At 43.5% G+C, this 18,841-nt stretch overlaps 1 protein-coding gene and 1 long non-coding RNA gene across 16 annotated transcripts in view; one reads left to right on the forward strand and one right to left on the reverse strand.

The window, feature by feature from the left end:
• The window catches only part of AKAP6 (A-kinase anchoring protein 6), a 572,476-nt gene that overhangs the window by 522,157 nt on the left and 31,478 nt on the right, over positions 1 to 18,841 (reverse strand). For 9 of the 15 annotated variants that reach the window (XM_082384026.1, XM_082384019.1, XM_082384027.1 and 6 more), the window contains 2 exons: positions 17,656 to 17,761; positions 16,611 to 16,739 (listed from right to left, as the gene is read on the reverse strand). The exons of 3 other annotated variants lie outside the window; for them this stretch is intronic. The gene's annotated coding sequence lies outside the window, so the exon portion shown is untranslated. Of the gene's footprint in view, positions 1 to 16,610; positions 16,740 to 17,655; positions 17,762 to 18,841 lie in introns of those variants that run through there. 3 more of the 15 variants (XM_082384030.1, XM_082384031.1, XM_082384033.1) reach the window with 3 other exon arrangements.
• LOC309625139 overlaps positions 1 to 18,841 on the forward strand; it is a 479,966-nt gene that overhangs the window by 208,785 nt on the left and 252,340 nt on the right. The window lies entirely within an intron of this gene.

Consider the following 18,841-nt stretch of genomic DNA (forward strand, 5'->3'; position numbering starts at 1 on the left):
TCCTTGAAGGCACAGACCAAACATTACTCCTTTTTGATCCTGCACCTGACACAGGATGCTTTTGATACATCTTAGGTGGATGAAGATAGGTCAGTTCTCGGTACAAGATGCAAGCCAGGTATTAAATTGTGGAGGGATTTGTTGTGCTACCAGGCTATCAGGTTTAATATTTTATTCTGTTTCCTATCCTGGAAAGCCCATTTCTTTATCCAGCAAACATTAAGCATCTTCTAGGAACCAGGCACTGTTATTTTGCTTGGGATACAAACAAAAATTCCTTTCCCTCATAGCCTACATTCTAGTGGAGGGAGACAGGTAATAAATAATTAAAATAATCAATATCCTATGTTAGTTGATAAGTGCTATGGAAAAAGAACAAAATAGATCAGGTTAAAGGGGATCAGGTGTACAGAGGGAGTGATTGTGATTTTAAGCAATGTGGTCAAGGTAAGCTTCCTAAAGAAGGTGACAGCTGAACAAAGACTTGGAAGAAGTGAGAGAATGAGCCTTGTCCTTTGCAGGAAGGGCAGTCTGAGGAAACAGCTTTAGCAAAGGCCGTTATGCGGGAGACAGCCTGGCCTGCTTGAAAACTAAAGGTAGGTACCTAGAGCAGAGTGGGCAAGGGGAAGCACATGTAATGTGGGCATGTGTAAAGACTTTGGCTTTTACTCTAAAATAGAAATCCTCTGGATGATTTCTGAACTGAGGAGTGACATAATCTGATTTACATTAAGTAAGATCCTTCTTACTACTGTGTTGAAAGAGGCTGAAGCAAACAGATCAACAGGGAGGCTCTTGCAGTAATCCAAATGAGAGATGGTATTTGTATTCGTTTGTTAGGGCTGCCACAAACAAAGTACCACAAACTGGGTGGTTTAACCAACAGAAATTCATCGTCTCATAGTTCTGGAGGCCAGAAGTCTGGGATCAAGGTGTTGGCAGGGCCATGCTCCCTCTGAAGGGCCTAGGCAAGGATCTGTTCCAGGCCTCGCTCTTAGCTTGTGGTAGCTTCAGGTGTTCCTTGGCTTGTGGACAGCTGTCTTCTCCCTGTGTCTCTTCACATCAATGAGAGCAGTGAAGGTAATGAGAGGTGGTCAGATTCTAGTTAATATATGAAGGTCTGGCCACAGGTTACCCTGACAGATTGTGGAGAACGTAAAAGAGAAAAGAATAAAGGGTAAGTCCATGATTTTGGCCTAAGAACAGGATATGTTGCCATGAAGATAGGGAAGACTACAGACAGAGAAGTGGAGATGGCAGCCACGAGGTGCACTGTTCGGATCTCCCTGCTGTGCAGCGTGTGGTTAGCTGCCAGTCTCCAGCAGATGCACCTCCAGGCTTTGAGGCGGCATTCAAGCCAAGGCCACAGACTGCCTGAACTGCTCTCAGCCAGTGACTGTGCACAGCAGGGCACTAGGGCAGGCCCACTCCAGCCCGGGCAGGACGCCTCTAAGGGCAATCTCTGCTCTGGTTCCTTACCTGCCCCCTAAGACTTTCTCAGAGCTGTGCTGAGTCTCAGGCTCTTCCTACCCTTTCCTCCTTTCTTCCCTCCCTTCTTTCACAGGTTTCAGATTTACAGTGCCATCCAAAGGCTCTCCCTTCTACTCTGGCTCTTACTCCCCTTTATCCTTCACAGGTGTCTCCCTCTATAAATCCCTTGCACTTCTAATTCCATTTTGGCATCTACATCCAGAGAACACGAACTGACACAATCGGTAGCAGGAGTGGGCTGAGAAAGCAGGCAGTAAGATGAGATTTTTAGACTGGATCATCCACCCCTCATCTGGAAAAGAAGAGCATACCCCAGGTGGTTTGCGGGGCACGGATAGTCCCTGGCACAAGGTGGTGGGTCAGCTGCTGAAGATGTTACTGGTAGTGATGTGGGAACACATCCCATTGGAGGGGAATGCCCTTGCCAATAAGATGCAGGCATTTGAAAGGTAAGGGGGGAACAATGTATAAAAGGACAGTAGAGTCAGTTGGTTATTACTAAATTGTATTGTCCTGCAGAGGGATAATGAACAACTTGAGAGCACCTTCTAACAAAGTATAAGTACAGTTGAGTATAACAATCAGAAAACCTTTTTGGTAGTTTACAAAGAGACCCTTCTCTCCCATAATGAGAGAATAGACACAACTGAGGAGCAAACACATGGCTGAATAGTCCAAAGCTCCAGAAACATTTAAATGCTTAGCCAAGGCAGGTCTATTACGCAAAAATCCTAATTAGAAAAACCTGAGACCCATATGGGGGAACGTGGGTTAAAGCCCCAGAGGCTTATGGCTCTACATGCTCTCCTAAACCCTCAGAGCCTGCAGAGCCCACCCCTCCGTGTTAGAAGCTAGCACATCCCCCATGAAGGAAGACACGACAGAGGCCTCTCTGCCACAAGAAGTACATGCCACCTTCAGGAGTAGTCCCACTTGTCCCCTGCCTGCCAAACTGATAACCAGAGATAAATTCCGGCATAATCTGTGGTGACGTGCTAAGGCTGATGAGAGAGCAAAGAGCTGCCAGAATTAGCACGTCCCAACAGTCCGGGGAAGGACCTCTGTGGCTGGATTTTAAGGGTGCTTAATCAAAGGAGGAGGAATATAAGACTGTGTAAGCAAGAAAAAATTGCCTTGGGGCATTCTCTTGGGATATGGGATTTAACATCCTGGCAAGGACGCCAGCAAAGGAGCAAACTTGCGGTTAGGAGGCTCCTAGAAGCCTGGAGAAAACTATAGCCTATTGTAAAGAAAGTGGAAATGCTTGAGTTGCCACAGCAAGCAGTAGAAGAAGGGATAAAGAGGCTGGGGGAAGCTGGCCTACTGGAATGGATGCATTATGTGATGCCACAGACTCACCAGAGGATTATATTTCTTAGGAGAGCTAAGGGGGGCTTCATTTACCAAGGCCATCAGGAATTTGCTAGTGAGAGGAGAACCAGCTTCACTAAGAACTTCAGTAGTGGCTCTCCTCTGCAAGCCAGAGCCTATGGTAAGAGAGGCAGTCACAAAGCTTGGCTGATTGATAGTGATGGGGTTGATGGGGCCCCGAAGAAATTGAGCCCTGGTGGCAGCACAGAAGCCAGGAGAACAAAATTACTGCAGTGACTGGCAAGGCTAGAGGGACAGCTGACTGGTCAGGGACCTGAAAGGAAAAGATACCAGAAGATCAGAGACAAAAATATACATGTAAATGGACATATGGTTGTGAGAATGAAGTGTGAAGATTTTTGTTATCATGTTAATGCCATAAGTGCCACCATGGAATAGGCACTGAGCAATTGAATAGGCAAAATGACTCGGCCAGCTGACATGAGTCAGCCTTTGCCATCAACCATGCTGAACTAACAAGACGGGCACATGCCCACAATGGCAGAGTATACCTGGGCCTAACAACATGATCCCCACTTATCAAGGCCAATCTAACTACTGCCATCTCTGAATTTTCAACCTCAGAGATGAAAGCTGAGCATCCTATATAGCACTATTCCTTGAGGAGAACAACTAGCCACTTGGCAGCAAGTTGACTATACTCCTTCAAGGGCCAATGATTCATTCTTACAGGAGTAGACACCTATTCTGAGTATGGGGCTGCCTTTACTATCTGCAGAGTCTCAAGCAGCACCGCTATCAGGGATCACAGTGTGCCTATCCCACAGACATGGAAGGCCACAAAACACAGCATATGACCAGGAACCCACTGCACAATGAAGGACATGTGCAGCAGGCCCATGACCATGGAATATACTGGTCATATCACACACCGCACCATACAGAAGCCACTGGCATGACAGAGCATTGGAATGCCCTGTTGAAGGTACAGCTGAAATACCAGCTTGGAAGCAATTCTCTGCAAGGATGGAGTACCATCTTCCAAGGACGTAGTGTAAGTATTGAATCTATATGGTGCTGTGTCCCAATAGGAAGAATTCATGAGTCTGTGAACCAAGACATGGAAGCAGGAGTGGCCCCATTTTACCATCATTCTCAATGACCGACGGGGGGTCTTTGTGTTTCCCATCCTTATCACTCTGGGCTCTGTAGGGTTAGAGGTCCTGTTCCCCAAAGAAGATGCGCTTTGCCAAGCGGTACAGCTTTCTTTGGTATCATATGTAACCTGCTAAATGCAGAGCCCCTCATTCTCTTCAGTTTAAGACATAAGCAAGGCATCACCAACTACACTTCTACAGCTCATGACTGGACAATGTTTGCAGTGCAGGAACTGCATGTGTGGGATCTCCTGTACATCTGGTTCTACCACTATTTTATAAGATGTTTGGGGCATGAAAGGATTATCCTCTGGTTTACATGCATGTTGCTTACAAAACTGCTAAGTTACTTAACCTGCCTTCCTCAAGGGCTGTTTCCTGTATAAGTCCCAGTTTAGTGAGAGAGCAAAAGAACCACCTGCTGCTTGGGGCCAGGGCTGAATTGGTTGATGAGTCCCAGTTTATTTAACCCCTTCCCATATGCCAGATGTAAGTGACACTACCTCCCTCTCTGAAAGCAGAAGAGGAAACACAGCATTATAATGAACATCTGAGACCAGATATTTACAATAATGAGCTTCTGTTGTAATGAATGGAATGTTAGGAATCATGTTCTTAATATGCAGAGGCTAAAATGAAAGGTCAGTTTTTCTGTAGTGAATTAGAAAGTGAGCAGATGCTGTTTGACTGTGTTAGAAAAAAGAAGGCAGCGTTCTGACCACACCCTTCCTCTTCTGAAATTCCCAAAGCACTTGTGATATTTTGTTGTGGTGGGTAGCTGAGATATTTGACTTTTTTTTTTAAAGAAACTTTAATGCTTGCGTTCTTTTTTGTTTTTAATTTACTTTATTTATTTTGGCTGCATCGGGTCTTAGTTGCGGCACACAGGATCTTTGTTGCGGCACGCCAGATCTTTCGTTGTAGCGCATGGGCTCCTCTCTGGTTGTGACGCACAGGCCTCTCTCTAGTTGTGGCACGTAGGCTCCAGAGTGCATGGGCTCAGTAGTTGCAGCACGTGGGCTCTCTACTTGTGGCACGCTGGCTCCAGAGCACGTGGGCTCAGTAGTTGCGGCACACGGGCTCTCTAATTGTGGCACACGGGCTCCAGAGCATGCAGGCTCAGTAGTTACAGCACACAGGCTTAGTTGCCCCATGGCATGTGGGATCTTAGTTCCCCGACCAGGGATCAAACCCGTGTCCCCTGCATTGGAAGGTGGATTCTTAACCACTGGACCACCAGAGAAGTCCCTGAGATTTGAAATTTTGAGGCATGGGAGAAATTGAAGAGTTAAGTCTCACAGGCTCACAGAACTAAGAAAAAAGGAAGAAATGTAGTGCTTAGATGTCTTTTCTCCTTCTAACATAGTGTACAGTCAGGCATTTAAGGTACCTTCCCTTAAAGTGAATTCTGCACAAACAGGGTCCAGAGTACTTGTGTTCTACAAAATTATTCCTTCTAGAAAATTCATAATCAAAAAAGTAACAAAGATGGCCATTAGTATTCAAAATCAGTAGCAGTCCAAAAAGCTAGTTTTAGAATAAACTTTATACCCAAATAGAATTTCATTTGTACAGGCCTGGGTCTGAAAGAGAAGGGTTCAGTTTCTAAAGATAAATGGGTTAAAAGCTGCCGAGTCTGGATAGCATCGTCTGAGTTGCCATTTATTTGGCATCAGCTACATTCAGTTTTTGAGTCAAAGCCATTACTACGGTATGAAGGAGACAGTTGTTGGTTTTAAGGTCCTTCAGTGGAGTATGAACCTCCTGGAATGCCAAGTGAGGAAAGTTCAGGCCAACCCAGCCTGTCTTTTCTGAGAGACGGCCAAACCTTAGTGACGATCTGATCTGGACAGCCAAGAAGTCTTAGTTTTGATCTTTTGTAAGGAAAAGTTGGGACTCTGCCCAAGTCAACAGAAAAGGGAAGAGGCCAGGATGGGAATACAGCCTGTGAGAAGATGTCTGCCTACACATTGGGGAGGCATGTCCAGTTTGCGGCCTCCTGCTTGCCGGCTTAGGCCTTGGGCCATTACTGAGCTGCTGTTTCATGAGCCTTTGCATAGAACATATATTCATTTACTACGTCTTTATCATGCTGTTTTAAAACATCTCAGAGAGGTCCTATCAGTGACAGCTAACTCTAAGCTAGAGAGCAGGACATTGTTGCCTCTCCAGACCCCTTTCCTGGGAGGTCTAAATCAACTCCTTGATTCACTGAATGCTGGACATGAAGGAAGGTACCAGGCCGGGAGCCTGGGAATAGACAGCTGGGTTCAACTGGGCTATGGAAGCTGCTTTCTCTGTAGCACATTACTGGAGAGGCAGTATGGTGTAATGGTTTCTGTTCCCCATTCTGCCACGTACTAGCTATATAAATTCTAGCAAGTTTTTTAACCTCTATAAGCCACTATTTCCTCATCTGAAAGAAAAATAAATAGAAATACACCTACCTCATAGGAAATAATGAGATAATACATGTAAAGTGCTGGGCATATATAACTGGTTGACATCTGTGTTTTCCTCACTACAATAGAACAATGTATTGAGGAAAAGAGAGACAGGAAAGTAATTCCTCATCTATGACTCTGTTTCCCAAATTATATAATAGGGGCATGATTATTATAGCCATTTGCCTTAGGAGGTATGTGAAAGACAAACAGATGTGAATCCCATTGGAAAAGAAATATAAGATGGTATCGTTAACAGAAGGCTATGACCTGAGGAAACTAGAACATGGCCTTGATGTTTGATTGTTCCCTTTTGGGAGTATTATTCCTGAACTCTACCTTTCTGCTTTTTAATTCTCCTACTAGATAGGAAAATTCACATTTTCAGTTGCTGTTGAGTTACATACTGAGATTTTAAGGTGCAGGTAATGGTGAAATCTCATAAGCTCTTCCAGGCGAGAAAATTTTTAAAAATAAATAAATAAAAATAAAAACAAAAAACTACCAGGTGATAAAAAATGAAGCTATCATACGCCCAGTGTTGCTAAGTTAACAAGCAAATCATAGTAAACTTTGATAGTCACCTTCAATGAAAGAGAATTTAAATTGGCCTAATTCTACCAGAAATAAGACCTCTTTCCCTCTCCCCCACCCCACCCCCACCCTTGAAAAAAAAAACAAAATTCTGATTCAAACGCTAACATTCCTGCAGTGTTTTGTTTTTGCTGAAGAAATTTTTTTTCTATAGTTTATTGCCGTTCCTTGAAAATAATATACACAAAGTCCTAAATATTTACCAGATGATACAGATCTGCCAGGGTTTTCAGCCAAGTTTCAAAAGTTTTATGAAATCACTTCTTGGACATGTTTCTAACAATCTGGCCCATGAAAATTTAACTGGGGAGGATTTTTCCACCTTCTTCACATGGCCTTTAGGTCACAAGCCTCTGTGTGTGCCCATATGAAAACTCATACCCTGCAATCTTGAATGTCCTTGCTCGTTCAGAAGCACTTGTTATCACTAGATAAATATACAAAAACGTTTATTCTCTGGGAACATCTATTGATATTTCCAATGAAGACACCATGTGCTCTGGCTTCAGTACAAACTTATTTTCCCAGCCTCCACCTACTCAGATCTCAAATATCTGCCCTCTTAGCTAAATATCTTCTCAGAAATAAATTTCAATTCACTTTTTATACAATAGCAATTTTCAATTCAGGTTCCACAGAGCCAAATACCAAACCTGCCTCAATCAGAGTAACTCCAGTTGTAATTTTTTCTTTAATCTTTATAATTTTATTTGAATTAGGCCTTAAAACATTTGGGGAAAAAATCATATGTTTCTGTAAGTATAACCCTTAATAAAGAAGAAAGTCAGTTTCATTACTTCAGTTACTAGAATCTTTTAACTAATCTTAGATATCAAAATGTCATATTTCCATTTTAAAATCTTTCAAAAGGATTATAAGCCTCTGAGAAATTTTAAGAAGAAACAAGGACGCTGGCCTTTCACATCCTGTCCCAGTTGCCTTGAGGATCCGGCTGCCAAAAATCTAAGTCTTCCCCATGGGAGTCCCACAGACACATCCAGACAGGAAGGTCACATTCCATCAAGAGCTCCAGAGGAAGAAAATGATGCAAAGGGGTGCGAAACCAGGCCAAGCATTTACTACAGACCAAAATCCATCTATAAAGCAGTGACCCAGTTAGTGAGGAAACATTATCCTCATTCTACCACACTATTATTTTTGTGTTTCTATGTGGGTCATAGCACAGAAAAATCCACGGAGGATTTGCCAGGGAAAATATGGAAGCTACAACTGAGGATTGTTGACCCTACTTTTCTACTCGAGTTGTCACATGAAGGAAAAGGTGAGACCACAGGGAGTAGCAAACCCAGACTTCGGGATTTCACAGACAAGAAAATGTTTTTTAAAAGAATTAGGAAACTGACTCACGGTTGCTAACTTTTACTTTTGCCGTGCAAATATATGCTTAACATGATAACTCTCATCTATTACTATCATTTTGTAAAAGGGCATTTTAACACCAAAAAGGAGGGAGATTATGATATCAGAGAAAAAGGGCTGATCTTTCCTGAATAGATCAGTTAGCCCTCTTATACTAACATCACTACGAAGGCAGCTACCCTGCCCTCGACTTGGATTGAATGTTTTGTTTTGTTTCCACTCTAAACCAATGAAAAGTACTTCAAGGCAATCCCAATCAACATACTGCATACCCAGAAGAATGAGGCCAGATGATACTGTGATGCAGGCTCCCAAAGCAACTTGGACCTGAGCTCAGCAGACTGGTAGGGAAATCCCTGTGAGATAACTCTGGTTGTGAGTTAAGGTGATCCAACAGAAAACCAAGTACATCATGGCATTTTACAAGCTTTGCTGTGTACTCTGCCCAGCCCTGAGAGAGGGATGGAGGGACCAGGAGTGCACACCCTCTTCCACACTGCCGGTCAGCTTTCCAAGCTTGGTGATCCTTTTCCAGCAGATGGCAGAACACACACATAGAAAACTCCAAAGCCACCCAAGGTTTCTGCCTCTCAATTGGTCCCAGGTATGATTTCTTTAAAAGTCTTGAAAGAAGAAAGTTTGCAAAAAAAGTCCCACCCACACTCCACCCTGAAACCTATTTACACAGTACTTCACAGAGAGGCTGAAACTCTTTGCAAAGCGAAAAGCCACAAGGTAAAGAAAGCCTGACCAATAAACTGCAAAGACCAGGATCAACATCTTCAAGACGTTAGAGAGCCTAGCAAATAACTTGTGCATTTTTTCATTCTAAACCGAAAGCTTTCATTAATCTTCATCACATGAGCCTTATAAAGGTATAGTTATGAATAGTCTTTACTAAAGAAGCCCATGGATTTTACATTGCCTCTTCCCAATGAGAGAAGTCATACAGTATCCAAAGTTATTCCTGATACAGTGGGTCAGAACAGCCAAGAAAATTAATCTTGTGTCTCTACTGGTGTGTGTTTTCACAAAAGCAAAACCATGTTCCAAGCTGAAAAAGTTTTTCCTAAAATATACTCTAATTGAATATTTCAGACACAATAGTAAGTAAGTAGGTCACTTGCTCTCTAGGATTCAAAGAATATCAGCTTGTGGTACTCCATCTGCAGTTAAAAGGAAAGCACTCCACATCACAAGAAATCTTCACCACAGAGCTCTTTATAGCAGCAGCTGCAGCTCAGGGGTCAGATCTATGGCCATGAGTTTTGCAGATAATTTTCAAAACTCATTAGCATCCTCAAAAGTACCAGTAATTGAGCTTCCCAAAAAATCTGCAACAACCATACCTACACTACCACCCTCCCTTGCAGGCAACTTCTAGTCAGAAATTGGACCCAGGAATATATGCCCTAGAAACAGTTTTTAAATAGCCTAAATTTGGTTGTCAAATCATGCTCCTTCTCCATGCTCTCCTCCTTTTTTTTTTTTTTTTACAGTGTCTAATCTGGTCCTGCCCCCATCCCCAAACAATTACCCAGTGTTCCCAGGGATGTACCACACTCTGTGCTTTCCAGGATGCTACCTGCCATGCAAAATAGAATGTTAGATCCAGAAACGATCTGACAGAGGAATTAATACAGCTGCTTCCACAGATGAGGAAACCTTGGTTCTGAAAAATACACTCCCCAGGCCACAATTTGCTGGTGCCAGAGTTACCCCCGTCCCTCCAGGTCTCATCAGATTGTTCATTTTCACCAGACGATAAGCGTGGGGACAAAGTGTCTGACTTCATCGTTACTTCTCTCAGAAAACAGATCTTAGTTGAACAAGGGGTTTTGGTTTGGAAATTGCAGGAAAGACCAGTTGGAGCAGACACAATTTTGAGCAGTGGGTACTTTCCATGTCCTCAAATCACATTCTGCCTGTAAACAGACCACACTACAAAAATGTAAGCATGGAGGACTGAGCTATGGAACCCCTTGGCAACTGTAAAGAACATAAGCTCCATGAGGGCAGGGACTCTGTTTATTTACACCTAGTGTGAATTCACACCCAGTACCTACAACAGAAGCTGTCACTGAATAGCAGCTCAACAATAAATATTTGCTAGATGAACAAAATGAAGGATGGAAGCATCCCTCTTCCATTCTCTCTATACTCAGTCCATCTCTACCCACTTTTTGCTCCCTGTTATACTTAAGTCTAGTTCCTTTAATCAAACTCTGTTGTCAGGTAATACCTATCAGTCATTTACATTTTAGTAGCCTTTAAACCACTGCTTGGAGCGTTTGGAATTTCAGTTTTCTAAAACAAGCTCTGGCCCCTCTGCAGGCCCAGTCTCAGTCAGCAATGGAAGGTCTCTGTGGCCAGGCCCTATCCATCCTCCTCCCCGTGCACATGGCCAAGCTTTGAATTCTTTGGAAGAACAGCAAACTGTTCATAGGAACAGTTCCTTTCCCCAGTGACCCCCAGATTCCCTCCTGTGGCTCTCCTTAGCTTTCACATCTTTGTAAAATAATCTAAAACCCTATCTTCCTGCTGTCTCTATCTTCCTTTCTCAGCTGTCAAAACCTAGAAGACATGCTGCTTTTGCATATTTAGGCTCAGCTGTACTGTTCAATAAATGGCAAGCCCCTTGTTTCCCACACCTCACTCAGTGAAGCCAAAGCACCTCACCTTATTAAGCAGGAGCCCATCCTCGCCCTATCACACACTAGAGGGTGCTGTTGCTATATCCAGGCCCAAGGAACTTGGAGCCATGGAGGAAAAGGAAATGACAGAGCTCTGACTCCTGGGAGACATTCCTAGCTGGGCCTCTCTGCACAACCACGCTGCACAGTTTCTCAGAACCAAAGACCATTACACCTCATCAAACTATGCAATTCCAGGGTGAAGCTTACGCATGGTACAATAAAGTGGGAGGACTGAAGATCTCCAAACTGAAGATTTTACTGTAAGACTCATTTAGAGACACAGGCTCACATAAGAGTATTTATGATGACGACTGGATGTGAATAACTTATTCTCACTCACCACTGAAGAAGACAATTCTGTTTAGACAACCAAGCGGCAAACACTGTCAGGCAGAATTAGATGTATCAAAGGCAACCAGAGCAGCCAGGAAACACTTGAGTTTGTCCGTGCTTTTCACAATCATCTTTCCTGGTATGTGATGTCTAAGACTTTGGGAATGAAAGCTTCATACACAAACAAATGAATATCAGTCTCTCTCAGCCCCCAGCTTGGCTATTGCACAAAGCTTGCAGGCTGCCAGAGAAGCCTCCCTGGCCTCGGTTAACTCTTTGCTTGAATAACTGGTGGACCTGCATTGCAGGAAAAGCTCCCTCATGCAGCAGAAGGCCTTTTCAAATTTCTGAACAAGTCATCGTACAGGGAAAGTATTCTTTCGTTGGGTTTGTGGGTTTTTTAAGATAAATTGAGAAAAATGAGTATTTTTTTAAAGTTCTCTGAATGAGACTCTCACCTAACAGTATGAACGTTAAACATTCCCACACAGGGAAGAATGGATCTGCACCAAGGGAAATAACTCTGGTGTTAATCCAAGAAGAAACAATCCCGCTCGCCCTCCCCCCACCACCAGCTGGGGTTTCACACTTTTGTTGCAGTGATTTGGGTACTCCACACAAATGCTAATGAGCAACAATTCACTAATGCTAATGATTAGAACTCTCCTTGGCTCCAAAAGCAACCCAGCCAAGCTAGAAACTTGAAGGATCCCAAAGTGGTTCAAGAGGGACTCAGCCAGTCAGAGGTGCCTTTTTAGGGCAAGTCTTACACAGAACATTTTCCTTTTGCTCTGAACTCCAACCCTAAAAAAGACACCATTCCAACTACAGGTGCATCAAACTTTCACATTAAATGCAAGGAATTTCCAGTACCAGGTCTTTTGCAATAACTAGCTTGACATTTCCACATAAAGCTCTAAAGACGAGGATAAATATACCATACTTAATAGAGTGTTGGGGAAACTTCTAAGAAAGTAGCTCTTAACCTAATTTCTGCCCTCACATACCCAAAAGATATACTCCCATTAGTTACCAAGGCTGTCTACCGCAGGGAACAGATCAGAATGAGGAGGCTGGGGGATGAGACGTGGGGTATAGTTTGAAAACGCATACTCTGAAAAAGTGACTGAAGAGCCCCCTGAAGGGACTCTGCTTAACCTCATTGGAAATCACTTAGGTTATTTAACACGATCATAAAGCAAAGAGAGAACACAGGTGGGTAACACCAACATATTCATGATTTAAGGTACTGATAAACAATGGGTGAGCACCTCCAGTCCTACCCTGAAGTTTTATTCTTTAAAATGAAAAACCCAAAGACAGAGCCTTGAATCTATAGTTAACCAAAAACCTTCATATGCAAAATGCTAACAAGTTTGAAAAGTAATAGCAGAAGCAAGTTTTAACTTAACATTGTCAGCTACATTTTAAATTTGTTTCACAGTCATTCCTGTGATTTCCTAATCCAAACAGTGAAAGTCTTGCTTCCTTAGAAAATTCAGCAGAGATCTCAACCATGCTTACCCATTAGATTCACCTGAAAAGATTAAACCATCCTTGCCGCCTCAATGGACTATCATTCTTAATCGGTTTGGGGTGGGTCCAGAGCAGAGTACCTTTTTAAAATCCTCAGGTGTACGGCCAGGTTGAGTACCACTGAACTGGGGTATCCAGGCCCACCACCTGAATGTAATTAACCACCTTCTTTGAACTTCCCCGTATCTGAATTTTATTCTGCAAAATGAAGTTAATCGAGAGTCCTTCCACCGGAATAGAGTAAAAACAAGATTGTAATCATAAAGAACTTTGAGGTAATGAAAAAAAAGTAAGTGGGCACTTTTATCTTGATACTTGAAACCACTTGTTGGCACTGCTAACAATGAAGCCACAAGATGTTGATGAGATGGTGAGATAATATAGCAAATATGTAGCAAATCTGTAATTCTGAGGTATAAATGTGTTACATCTCCTTACCAAAGGATTTATTGCATTGCAGAATTTAGCATTAAATTCAAACAAAGAAGCAATAAAGGGACAGAGAAGAAAGGGATGTGAGAAGCCTGCATCATGAAAAGTCTAAACTTATATCCAGATGGTGCTGGAAGAGAGGTTCAAACCCTTAGTCCTATGGTGTGAACACAGCAAAGCCATCTGGGGAAGAAGCCAGCAATGCCAAGGCCTCCCTGCCCGCCTCTTCTTTGCTTTTTTTCCTCTCCCACACCTCCCTTCAAGGCCAGTGGACCTAGCGGGGTCCCTGACTGAAACCATGCAGATCCCTCTGCCCTGAACAGTACAGAACAGTCAGCCTCCCACTGCTGGCAGAAGTTAAGGGGAGATAGACTTCCTAAGGCCCTAAACCATCACTCAGCACACCAAATAAGATCTGGGGAGTGAGAATCAATAGACTAAACTGTAGAAATTAGGACTCTCAGAGTCCCAACTCGGGGTCAGAAGAGGCTAAGTGGTACCCCTCAGTTACACAAGCTCTGAACTGGCAAATTTTACCTTCCCAGACAACAAGAATCACAGATCCTCTTGGCCAGCAGAGGATGGTGCGTCTCCACTCACCCACGCCTGCGGCATCACCATGACAGTAACACAGCTGGCTGGCTACGTAAGGAAAAAACACGAGAAACACCTTACATAATCAAAGATATGCAGAAAGGTGACATGCATGGACTTGTATCAGAATTTCACTCAGGCAAAAGTCTCTAGCTCCTTCCAAATGTATCTCTAATGACCTAATTTGGCCAGGATTTTGGTGATACAGCTTAGCAACCAGCACAAAGTAGCTTCCCTATCCCTTCCTACAATGCACCCACAACCCCTGTTTCGACTCTTCTCTCAATCCTTCCCAGTCAAGGCAAGCCCCAGGTTTTCAGTTTCCTAAATGGGGCCCAGGCCACCGCAATGACTCTTCATGCAGTCACCTCAAACTCTTGCTTCTAGAAGACTGAAGCAGGCTTCTAATAGCCACCAGTTCTCAGGCATATACTGTGTTCTAGGCTCTTAATTTTGTCTTCACAACAACTTATTAGGCAGGTGTATCATCCTTATTTTACAGATAAGGAAATTGGAGCACAGAGAAACTGAATAACTTCTGTCCAAGGTCACATAATTAGTAAGCAGTAGAGCAGGCTTTGAACTCAGGCCTGTCTAATCCTAAACTCATGTTCTTTAAAATAATAACGGTGGTTCTTATATAGTACCATGTGCCAGGCGCTGATCTAAACAGTCTCCAAATCTAACCTTAATCTTTACAACAACCCTAGGAGAGAAGTACTATATTTGCCACTACCTTTATGCAGGGAGAAAACTGACAGAGAGATGCAACAACTCTTAAAGTTGCAAAGCTCGTAACTGGCAACACCAGGATTCAAACCCAGGCAGGCTAATTCCAGCATCCAGGCCTTAACCATAGTACATACTGCCCCCCACCACATTCTCCCTGTAACTTTGTTCTTTCTGTATTCATTCATTCAAATATTGCTTATGTCCCCAACATCTTACCAGATATTATAGAAAGATAACTGTTATTTGACAAATTTCTTCCCTCAGAGAGCATCAGTTTAGATGGGAAAAATCAGCAAAACAGTATCAAGAAAGAAGGCAGTTGCCAGAATGTGAAGTCAGGTAATATGTGCTTGGGGCAGCAGGAGAATTCGAGCACTCAGACAGGCAGAAAGATCTTGCTGAGCACTGAAAGTGAGTTAAATTTGGAGAGGTGGAGAGAATGGTCCAGGTGGGGGGAATAATGTGAGCAAAGGTAAAAGAAGAGGACCGGGGATGGAAGGAGGTAACTGCCCCCCATGCCAGACTCTGTACAGCTGTTTTATGTATGTTATCTCATTTATTCCTCATCCAGGTCTATAAACCATCCTCATTTAACAGATAAAGAAAATAAGGTGCAGAAAGTCCAACAACTCACGATCATACAATGACTAAGGGACAGAGCTAGGTTCATCTACCTCCGACACCCTTCTCTCAGCCAGGGGCCTCTTCACAGGTGAACACAAAATGAAGAGGCCAAGGAATGAAGCAAAGCACTGGCGGGGCCAGGCAAACTCTAACCATTCTGATTTCTAGACCCCTTAGAGCAACTGGGGTTCTCTGTCTTCCCCCCATCCCACAGGGTGTGTGCATTTTCAACTTAGAAGCCTCTTCCCGTGGCGTTCCCACTCCAAACAAGCCCCCTTTCTGCAAACTGACATACTGTGACTTGCCTTGTCCAAATATAGAGCAGTCCTTTCGGGCCAGTTTAGTTCACCAGGAAAGGGCCTCTCTGAGAACAAGCTCTCTGCTGGTGGCGCCAGCTGGCAGGGACACAGGCTAGGCCTTGGGGCCCTCTAGGATCCCCTAATCCAGACCCCTCTGTTAGGAGGAAAAACCTGAGGCTCAGAGAGGGGAGGGGAGTGAGTCACTGAAGGCATTCTCTCACCCCACAAAAAAAAAAAAAAAAATCTGAGCTCCATAAAAGTGCTTTGGCAAGCAGAGGTCTGAAATTCCTCCAACAGCCTGGAGAAGAGGGAACTAAGGATCTGCCTTCCCACATAGTCTCTCTTTAGACTCCAGTGCTGCTAAGACTAAAAAGAGCAAATCTGTTTTCTTAGCAAGGTTCAAGCTTGACTCAAATTTTGTATGGTTAGGAAGGGAGTGGAGGTGCAAGGGCATCTAAATGTGAATCATCAGCTCTTAATCAGCAACCTGGGGGGTGGGAAGTTTTGGGAAAGCGTGCCTGCGAGACCTTGGATTGGCGCTCTTCCCTCTGCAGGGAAAGCAAGCCCTGATGTGACAGCACCCACTTACAGCCTCTTATAGCATGCCTTTTACAGCATCCACTGTCTAGAACAGGTATATGGGTGTCGTGATGCTTCCATTGCACCCTCAGGTGGCCCTCTAAACAGACTTGAAGTAATAGACCCGACTACAGCAAAGGAGAATCTGCTGTCCAAAGAGTAAAAGCAGTACCCATATGTCATCATCAGAATGTTTAAAACGTATATCAGGATCATTACTCATCAAACTTTCCCTCTGGGAACAGATATAGCCCATTGCTCTTTCTAAGGCTGAAAGACTGTGTGTTACCTTCCATTAATATTTCCTGTCACTCTTCAGTTCCATTTCCACCAATCATCACATTAGACCATAGCCAAAAGACATACCGTTTTTAAAAATGTACTTACCTTAATGTGCTCAGAGTATTTATAGGTCAATTTCCCTGCTGGCTACTTTTAGTGTGGTTGTACAGTGTATGATGAGGATTTCTTCTCTTTCTCTTTAGCAGTAGGTAAAATCCTCAGAGGGAGCAGAACCTAGATATATTTAGATAAAATAGACCAATGACCTTAGGCTATATCATTCACACACGAGTGGTTGGATATGCATTTTTTCTAACCTAGGGCCTATTGGCCAAAGTAATTTGAAATATTTGGGAACCTAGAGATTGGATGACTTAAAGGTAAGGAAGCTGGACCTTTCCTCTTTCTTTAAATTCTCCTTTCCCCTATGCACACCTCTCTGTGTTTGCCACCTACCTCTCTGACCACTCATGGTTAGGTTGCTTTATGTATCCCTCTCCCTCTGCCAAGCCCTAAATGTTGGTATTTCCCTGAACAAACTCATCTACTCCCATGGACACAGCATATATTCCCAAACCTGTACTTCAACTGATATCTCTCTTCAGAACTTCAGACCCATTCATGAAACTGCCAACATCTCTGTGATGTCCCACAAGCACCTCAAACTCAATCTGTAGAAAACTGAACTCATCATCTTCTCTCTCTACCACCTCCTCACACCCATTTCTCTTTCTCTCTTCTCTTGTTGATGGCACCATCTTCTATCATTGCCCATATAAGAGACCGAGGACTCACCCTTCACTCCTTGCTCCTCCCCACCCAAGGTCCCTCACATCCAATCAGTGTCAAACACTGTCATTATCCTCTCTTGAATCCATCCACTTTTCTCCACTCTCACAACCACCAACCTAGTTCAGGTAAAAATCATTATTTCCCAAAGTTGAGATAAGTCTCCCAACTGGTCTCCTGACCCTGCTTGAGCTCTTCCAATCCGTTCCTTATGCTGAACCCAGTGATCTTTCTAATATGTATATCTAAGCATGTCATGCCTTTCACTAAAAATCCTCCTGTAGCTCCATTCTGCTTTTAGGATGAAGTCCAAATGCCTTAACCAACTGAAGATATGCTGCATAACTTGGTCTCCACATACCTCTCCAGCTGCATCTCTCACCAGAATTCCTTCACATTTCATGTTCCAGCCCCACAGAATCTCTTTCAGACCTTCAAACCTGCTGTTCTCTTGCCTGCTGGCCTTCCTAGAATCACAGAATTGTACAGAGAAAAGGCACTGAAAAATACCCAAATCAGGGCTGTCAAACAATTTCCTCCTTATCTGCAGAAAACTCAATCCAATTAAATAAACATTTATTGAGTGCCCACCAAGGGTAAAATACTACCTTAGCAGCTGCAAAGACACTTAATAAGTAAGACATAACCCATGCCTATGGAACTTGCAATCTCATTGCTTCTCCTAACCCTGAGTTTAAAAGTTCAAGTTCCTGAAATGTAGTTCCTTTCCTCGAACTTAAGTTCAAGCCACGCTAAGAAACTATCTGTTCGTGACACAAATGGCTTGTGCCTATATTCACTTTTACCAGAATATTTCACCCCCTTCTCTCCCAATCCAGGGCCCACATACCATCTCCCAATCTCTGCACTTCAAAGAAGCACTACCCGGCTGTTTATGCCTAGATTAGAAAGCTCGAAGTTTCTGTTGGCGTTTTCAGCTGTGGCTTATGGCACTCTAATTGGCATTGATCACCAGGGATTCCCAGGAGCCTGAAATCCAGCATTTAGTAGCTATGTGTGGTGTTGCATCAGTCAGGACTGGAGTTTTAAGTTTAAAATACTGGAGCTCAGGAAAGGAGTAGAGAGAAGAGCCATCCTGAAGAAATTTAATAGATAGCATTTTGGATTGCCCCTGAGCACACACACAGCAAAATGATGGAGCTAGGCAAAGAACACTAAAATCAAAAGACTATATATTCTCTGTCTCTGCCGAGCTAGAATGGGATTTTATGATGGAGACACAGTCTTAGTGATAGTTTCCCTTCTTCTTGGTAGGTAGATGACTAGAAGGCTTAGTATTACTAGAATTTCAAAAAGGCATCCCCTCTGAGGGCAGACAAATGACCGAAAAGTCACACCCTCCTCCTGACTGACTGGAGGCAGGCTTTGTGCAGGGCATGCACTGTCCACATGTGGTTGGCCCTGGATGGCACCTCTCTGCCTTCCAAAGTCATGGCTATCATACATAAATGGGAGATACTATCTCGGGTTTCTCACCACCCAGCCCTGAACAAGAGGGGGTCTACTTTCAAAACACAGAAAGTTAC

Source organism: Balaenoptera borealis, assembly GCF_965194805.1.
Source record: "Balaenoptera borealis genome assembly, chromosome: 3".
Lineage (NCBI taxonomy): Eukaryota > Metazoa > Chordata > Mammalia > Artiodactyla > Balaenopteridae > Balaenoptera > Balaenoptera borealis.